Source organism: Alnus glutinosa, chromosome 10 (genome assembly GCF_958979055.1).
Source record: "Alnus glutinosa chromosome 10, dhAlnGlut1.1, whole genome shotgun sequence".
NCBI classification, from domain to species: domain Eukaryota; kingdom Viridiplantae; phylum Streptophyta; class Magnoliopsida; order Fagales; family Betulaceae; genus Alnus; species Alnus glutinosa.
Window position 1 is genome coordinate 17,038,592 of NC_084895.1, and position 9,109 is coordinate 17,047,700.

At 33.3% G+C, this 9,109-nt stretch overlaps 1 long non-coding RNA gene across 1 annotated transcript; it reads right to left on the bottom strand.

The window, feature by feature from the left end:
• Nucleotides 1–395: 395 nt before the first annotated feature.
• Nucleotides 396–8,539, bottom strand: LOC133879380 (uncharacterized). The gene is made up of 2 exons (XR_009902061.1): nt 8,467–8,539; nt 396–675 (listed from the first exon to the last, which is right to left on the bottom strand). It is a non-coding gene; the product is annotated as an uncharacterized LOC133879380 (long non-coding RNA).
• Nucleotides 8,540–9,109: the final 570 nt, after the last annotated feature.

The window sequence follows — 9,109 nt, forward strand, 5'->3', positions numbered from 1 at the left end:
AATGACTTCCTTGAAACCATTTTACGACGGAAACTATTTTACATCAAAACAAACGGAGCATAAGTATTTATGAAGAACACTTCTTTTATAAAAAAAATTATAAACAATATTAAAGTTAATTCTTTAACATTGTTTACGAATACTCAAACTGGGTTACATATATATATATATATATATTCACTAAGTATTTATAAACAACAGTATTTGCTTTAAATAGTATTCTATTATTCTTTTAATAATATTACACACACATATAAAACAGTTGAATCCTTCAAGAGAATTGGTTAAAATTGTGACATGTGCACTTTTGAGTAAAACATGCATTTAGTATTTATTTTTGGCAAAGAATATGTACATAGAACGTTTTCTACCAATATTTTTTTTAAAAAACAATATTAAAGTTAATTTCTTTAATATTATTCACAAATGCACAAATTGGGTTAGATATTCTTTTATTTTTACCTATGTATTTATTAAGAACAAAAGTTTGCTTAAAAAGTATTCTCTGTGGTCGATCAGCTAAACTATTGCACTTCTGGTCAGCTAAACTAAGCATTATTTGTGGACCTGCGGTTCATTTAAGTTTTCCTTCCACACTCTTTTCTGGCCGACAATTGGTGACTTCCGGCAACTTCCGACATCGAACGATGACTTTTGGTAGTGATGGAGAATAAACTACAAGAAAGAGTACGTGAAAGAATGACATCAGATACTGTGGGCCGAGAAGGTGAAGCTTAAACTCAAAAAATATATAGTTTATAAAAATAAAAAGAGAAACCATGTTATGCAGCTTAAAAATGAAGTTTTTCTGATCGATCGAAAATGTTTTCAGTTTGACCAAAATTTTGGATCGTATCAAACACAAAAAAAAAAAAAAAATAGAGAAATTAAACTGATTAGAGAAAAAGGTTTTAGGCCAAAACAAATTTAAAAACAATAATTGGGAGTTGAGGAAATTTACATTATAAAATATCTATAAATTCTAGAAAATTAATTTTATGGAGGTTTCGTTATTAATTAAGGATAAAGTATGCGGATTGGACAGTAAAGGGAATAGAGGAAGAGCAAGTAGCTTGTTTAATTGGCGTGTTAATATTTTGAAAGATAAGTAGTTATTGATAGTTTTACATGGAATTGAATCTCACTCATTGTTAGCCAAACACGTGGCATATATGCACGTTTTAATGTGAGTTCTACAGGTATATTTGATGTTTTATATCTATGTTTACGTGACTAAAATGGACCATGATCCATGAATGGTCGGTCGGGGGAGTATTGAAGAATAGCTCGTAAAGGGTGCTGGGTCCCATCCCATTAAGAATTTAGACTTTGATCGAATTGGCCTTTTCTATTAAAAAGTTAATTAGTTGTTGATAATTTTGAGCCGGATTGAACTTCAGCTGGAAAACGGGCAGCATTCATGCAAGGTGGGTTAGTTAAAATAGTTAAAAGAGTTAAAAGAGTTATTTTGGTTAATTAGTTGGATATATAGCAAAACTCGAAAATAAAAGTGAAACCTTACTACCGTACAGCTTGAGAGAAGAAAAGAAACTTACGTTACGCGTTCAGCCGCCCATTGTCACTCGGGTACCTTTTTTTGGATAAGAATCACCCGCGTACGCGCGCTTACGTTGATCAGTCTGTCATAGCTAGCTAGTGTCATTGTCCCTTCCTTGTTATTTTATTAATTTTTCTTTTTCTTTTTTACTTTAGTTTTCTTTTTTAGCGCGTGCGCTCACACACTTCTATCATGATTAAAAAAAATAAAAATAAAAATAAATGTATAATAATAGGATTCATTTACCGAAATGAACATAAAGCACCAAATCACCTTCCAGGTAGAGTGTATACCCCAAGGGTACGTAAGGATATTCGCAATTATAAGTCACATGATCGCATTTCAGGGGACCCTAGTCATGAGCCAAAACAGCCTATATCTATATCAGTCACATTCATTCCCCTGACGCAACCCACTGATGACCATCGTCCTCTTCCAAAACCAGTTCCATTCCTGTTGATCTCCTGACGCAGAGTTACTTAAAAAGATATATAGTAGGAATAGCAACGGGTAATGGAACCAGTGATCGGTTTCGTCAACCGGTAAATACTGCAAATCTCTTTGCTTTAATTATGGTTTTACACGCATGTTTAATTCTCTCTGAGCCATGAGGTATACCAGAACAAGTCTTGTAATATTTCACTACTAAATTTTTTATGACGAACAACATACCCAGACCTCGATCTCGATCATTTTTGGTTAAACCCTTCTCACACACCCAGACCTTTCTTCTTTGGCAACCCTTCTCACCCAGCAAACCCTCCGCCGCCATTTTCAACGTACACCTCCGCAGCCCTACCCACATACCCAAAAAAATGGAGGAGGAGGTGTTGAAAATGCTCCCTTTCACACTTGTTTGGTTAAACCCTTAAAGATCCTCCGCAAACCCAGCAAGCCCTAGTCCGCCGTTTTCAACACCTCCACATACCTCCCCTTCACAAACAGTTCTCTTAGAGCCACGATTGCACGCGTTTCTCTCTACTTTCCCTCTCATCATCAGCTCCCTCAGCTCCTCTCTGAACCCACTGTCCAAACACTTGTATCACGCCAAACCCTTGTATCTCACCCCTCTAGTGGTGGAGAAAAGGAAGCCTAGGAGGATCATGCCCCCACCGCCGCGCCCTAGCTAAAAGAAAAAAATAATATATAAGTGAGAAACTACCTAGTAATGATTTCTATTTTCTTTTTCTTTTTTTCCGATGAATAAATATTTTCATTTTCTATTTTTGGTTTTGCAAGTGAGCAAGGACAGATTGGCCATGGTTTCTCCACCAATATTCAAGCTGGTACTGTCCAATTTCTCGTTCAAGTGCTTATTGGCCTCATCCAAGTGAAGTATCAAAATGCACAGTCTTCTCCATTCGACACACATGGTCCAATCATGATGCTTTTCATTCTAGTACTGGTCACAAAAGTTTACGCCAAATATTTGCTGGAGATGACCCAACCAATTACAAACACGCGATACCTCCCTATCACTAAACTTGTTTGTCAGATTTCGGGTGTCATAGCTTGTGGTATATTGCTATCGATCCTCCTTCCTCCCATTTGGTGGTGGATCATTTTTTGTCAATGTGCATTCAAATCCATAAGGGAATTGCATGGCTCATATCAGCAAATTTATGAGTCACTCTATGAAATATATCAGCAGACTTCTGAGTCGCTCCATGAAATATACCAGCAGAATTCTGAGTGGCTCCATAGCCTCCATGATAAATACCAACAGATTTATGAGTCGCTCCATAACATATCAACTCGAGTATTCAACAAACTACATGACGCATTCAAATGGATTTGCAATCTGCCAACACAGCAAGCCGGCCCTCCAAGGGTGCAAAATGTTTGACTAATCTAAAGTATGAAGCAATATTTCCATAAATTGCTTGTTTATGAAATCAATCTCTATATTGTGGATGTTATAGTTCTGTTGTGTTGTGCTTGGTTTTCAATTTTCTCCTGCTGTTTAAGTTGAAGAATTGAGCTTGTTGTGAAGTGTTCCTTGTTTTGGGGTGTATCCAGTTTCTGGAGAGACGTATTGTTTGAGTTTGGTTATAAAAGTCTTGATTCATCCAAAAAAAAAAAAATCTCTTTATTGTGAGCATAATCTATAGAATAAGTTAGATATTTCCCTTTCGTATTTGTCACTTTAATTTTCAAGAACCGTTAGTGTTTTCTTGTTGCTTTGTTTCCTTGCCATAGTAAATTTGACAAAAAATAAAGAATAAAAGTTTCCGTTTTGTGAATTAATTACAATAGATGCTACTACTGCACTCTACATGAACATGCATGTTCTAGGCATTGTTTGTTCCTGAGATACTGTACTAGTACATTTGTACATGGGCCTGTACATCCCAGCGAAATCTATAACATTAGAAATTGAAGAATATATAGGACTGACTCTTGAAAATAATTTCAACCAATTTTTTCCTATCAGATACTTAGGAGTTCCTTTGGTCTATACTAAGTTGTCTACCTCAGATTGTAAAGCCCTGGTTGATAAGATTTCAGGTCGAATAGGTTCTTGGACTTCAAAAAATTTCTTTTGCTGGAAGACGTCCGTTTTTATCCTCAGTTCTTTATAGTCTTCAAGTCTTTTGGTCAGGGATTTTCATCCTTTAAAGAAGATTATTAGGGATATTAACCAGAAGTTTAATCGGTTTTTGTGGAATGGGAAGGATAGTGATTCTACAAAAGCTAAAGTAGCTTGGAGTGCTATTTGTTTTCCTAAGAAAGAGAGGGGTCGTGGCTTGAAAATTTTGGAAGTTTGGAATAGAACTACCATTTTGAGTCATATTTTGAATCTATTTGCTTGTGCTTGTTCCATTTGGGTTGCTTGGATTAAAATATACATGCTGAAAGGAAAGAGTTTCTGGAATGTGAACATTCCTCAGGATTGTTCTTTGTGTTGGAGAAGCCTTCTCAAACTTCGGAGTATTGCTAGGAACTTAATTTTTTTTTAAGTTGGAGATGGTCAGAATATTCATTTGTAGTTTGACATTTGGCATCCTTGTGGTGTGTTGATTGAGAGGTACGGTTTTCGGGTTGTTTATGATGCAAAAAGTGGGTTAAATTCTAAACTTACTTCTGTTTTGAGTAATGAGATTTGGTGTTGGAAGCCAGCCAGGTTTGAGAATTTGGTTGAAATTCAATGTCGTCTCCCAGAAGATCCTTTTAGTTCTGATGATAAACCAGTGTGGAAGGCTGCTCAGAAGGGTACTCTTGTGAGTTCTGAAACTTGAGATTTCTTGAGGGATAAGAAATCTGAATTTGAATTGTGGCATTTGGTTTGGTTTCCTTGTGCTATTCCAAAACATGCATTTATTCTATGGTTGGCACTGCAAAATAGGTTAACAACATGTGATCGTCTTCTGGTGTGGGGTTTTAATGTAGATTCTCTTTGTGGTTTTTGTCGTCATGTAAATGAGAGTAGAAATCATCTCTTTTTTTAGTGTAGCTTTAGCTCGAGAATCTAGAAATCCTGTATGCAAAGGTGTCTTGGTGTGCCTTGTTTGCTTGACTGGTAGGTTGTGCTGACAGAGGGTTGCAGTAATTGGAAGAAGAAGATTATGCTGGGGGTTCTATGCTGGCTAGTCTTTGGTTCTGCTATGTATGGTTTATGGAAAGCTAGGAATGCTATTAGGTTTTGTGGTGTTCCTAGTTCTGATGAGCAGATTCTCAAGATGATCCTTTGGGAAGTTAGAATCCGAATTTCTAGAAAAGGTTCTTTTAAGAAGACTAGAGAAAATGTTAGAATTTGTCAGCTTTGGAATTTAGCTGATTCTGTTTTGAACTAAATCTAGTCCGTTGTGTTTGCTGTTGTTGTTTTGTTGCAGCTTGTTTTGCTGTAGTTAGCTTAGCTGCAGTTGCTTGTTCTGCAGTTGGATGTCTGTTTTGTTGAGTTTTGTTGATGTGTAACTTTATTTTGATGGTTTAATTGTTATAACATGCTTACTTATTCATCTAAAAAAACAAATAATTTCACCCAATTATTACAATGCAAAGTTGAACAAAGCAAGATTAATGAGTGTATAGTACTCTATACTCATGAAAGGAATTCAAATGGTATTTCCAACAGATCTATACATTAGATGGTAGGATCTCCACAAGCATGGTATACTTAAATATAATTTAATGGAAATCAGCAAACTTAATTTAAGGTGATGGAATATCCATGCGTATGCTTAATTTACAAACAAGTCTGATATCTTATTTTAGAGTTTAATGCTCAAAATGATCAAACACTGAATTGCAATTTATTTCAAAGCTAGAAATTAAAAATCAAACCAATCGTTTGGGCTTTTATTGGGTTAGCATGAAAGGAAAGTGTGGGACTAATTATGAAAAAAGAAAGGGAAAAATGCTCTAGTAGTCTTTGGGATTTCACTTTTTTCCAAATCACTTCATAAGGTTTGAATCTTCGTCAATTGAATCCCCTTCATTCATCCTCTGTTAAATTTTATGGGTGCTACCACACCATATCTAATTAAAAGACAACATGCGTTAAGAAAATTTAGTCAGCATACCTACATCAGCAACATGGCTAGCTGGATTGCCGCATTGTGTTTAACTCTCAATTTTATGGGCAGTGAATACACATGAATGATTAGATTACCTATATCTTGTTTCTTACATTACATGGAACACGTCTTTTAATATTTATAACTAATTCACAAATGCATGCATGATATAATGCTAGTTTAGTAATGGCCATTAAATTTTCAAACTATGTTAAGTAAATATATATAGGACACTTTGTCCATGTTGAAAAACTTTCACCCATATTTGCAGAGCCAAAAAAAAAAAAAAAAAAATGGACAACAAACCTAATCAAATATAAGGATATTCATAAAGCTCAAAGTTGTTCCAATGAATGATTTTCTACTAGGCCATATGTTCTACTTAAACGTACTACCTGCTTTAACTAATTAAATACTTTGGCCTTGTTTGGTAACTCTTGTGGAGAGAAATAATTTTTTTGAATAGGAATAAAATGTAATTGAAGTGATACAAAGTAGAAAGAAGTTTGAATTTTTTTTATGGAAAAGTGAAAAAAGCTTTGTTTTGTAGTGATTTTTTTTTATTTGAATAGTAATAAAAAAAATTGATGTGATATAAAAAGTGAAAAAAAAAATAGAATGTTTTGATTTTGACTTTTTACCTAAGTATTATTTTTTATTTTTCCTTAAATATTTATGAAGAACAAAAGTTTGCTTAAAATAGTACTCTACTTTTCTTTTAATAATATTAACAAATTAATATAAATTGGGTTATTTAATATTTTTAATTTTTGGCTACGTATTTATGAATATTTTTTTAATAAAAAAAACATAAATAATAGTCAATTAATTTCTTTAACATTATTTACGAATACGCAAACTAGTTTATATAATCTTTTATTTTTTGGCTAAGTATTTATAAACAACAAATGTTTGCTTAAAATATATAGTACTCTAATTTTGTTTTAATAATATTAACAAATACACATATTAATTACAAATGTACCCCCAAACTTTAGATTGCCACAATGACCCATCAGGCTACAGTTTTTTTTCTTCATACCCCTATAGATTGAAAAAAACCAAAAAAAAAAAAAAAAAAAAAAAAAAAAAAAAAAAAAAAAACGAAAAAAGGCTCAAACATCTTGGCAAATAGAGGACTGCGTCTTCGTCGTGCTTCCAATTGCTAGGTGATAGCTAGAGTTCAATATTCTTTTGTTGCAAAAGAGTATATTTGATTTTTCTTTTTGTATTTAGTTTCTAGTGTTTATGGTTTTGCGATGAGAGGAATCTTTTAAGTTCTTTGCATCTTAAAATGCCAAAAGAGAGCAGCAAAGAGATTGAGCAAACTTCTTTGAAACTAGATCTCAACAAAGCCTCAATTAAAAATGGTCTGCCTTTTTCTTTAAAAAAATTACTATATCAGCTTCTTCTTCTTCTTCTTTTTTTTCTTTTTTTTTTTTTTCTCAAGATATTATATTTTTTGTACATAGATATGCTCATGAGATGAAAAAATCGGAGAGTGCAAATCAAATGATAGAGGTAGGAACAGACTTTTGTTAATTTAAATCTAATTTTATTTTTTATAATTTGATAGTTTAATTGCTTTTACAAAAGTTTTATTTTATTAATTTTTGCCTATTTATAATATGTTTTTAAATGTTATATATTTGATTTCTGGAAGACGTGGCTTTAATTGGCCACTTAATTAAGATTTCTTACCAAGAATTTAAGAATCTTCAAATAGCTAGTTAATATATATTCTTCAACTACATCTGTTTAGACGGGAATTCTTCCTGCGTTTATGTTATTTCCCGGCAGGGAAAAATGTTAAATCTAGTAATATATATATATATATTTTCAACTAAACTTGCAGTATGAAAAGAAAAGACGACTCAATCGTTAATATATAATAGCAAAGTTATGAAAATAATTTTTAATATTTTATTTAAAAGAAATCACGTTTCTAAGAGCAAATTTGCACTTAGAAACGAACCTAAAACACAATTATATATGTGCGGAGATACAAAGATTCATGTCTATCGGTATTGTCAGGTTTGATTCTAGAACCGCAAATGTGAAAGGAATTTTACTAGACCATCGAGAAATGATGAGAAAAGAAGGTAGAACATGCATCTACTAATATATTTTCTGACAAATTAAGAGGAGAAAGAAAAATATATATAAACTTGTAGTATGAAAAGAAAAGACTCCTCGTTAATATGATAATATCTAAAAGAAAAGGTTTAAAAAGAAATAATAATAATAATAATAATAACAAAGCAAGATTGACATCTCTAACGTACAGCAAATTCGCAAAAATAGAACCTAAAACACAATTATGTGCGGACATACAAAGATTCATCAGTAATATAGCTAGCAAAAATAATTTATTTGAGAGAGAGTTATTACCAAAGCCCTTCGACCCTTCCTCCTTGATGAAGCTTACTTATATATGGAACATGCGGTATTAATTATCCTGGTCACTGCCCGGGGGGAGTGCAGAGACTTACTTTATAAGAGGCAAAGAGCAGGCTCAAAATAGTCAGCTTTAGCTACCAGTCCCTAGCTAGTTAGCTTGACGCAAGGAATATCTAACGTTCTTGCACGTGCACAACAATACTTCCACCCTCATTGGTTTTGAACAACGTACGAATAATCTTTTTTAATTTTGTGCTCCGATCTATATATATGTACTCAATGTTTCAATGCTCATTGTCAGAGATCGATCACACATGCATATTAATATATAATTAAATGAAAATGTGAAAAATGGCCCATGCAGCCACCCACACGTAATAATACTCCAGGATTTCAAATATTTTACACATCCTTTATGCAACTATATATCATATCAAGGAGAATATATATATATATATATATAGCCAAACGGACGGGTTTGTTTGCTGAAAGTGTATGTGAGATCTGCAGAGAAAACATTCTTCAATAAAGGAATATATATGCGGTATTATCCCATGGTCACTCGGGTTGCATGTAAGAGGCAAAGCAGGCTCGAAATAGTCAACCACTTTAGCTACCAGTCCTTAGGATCTAA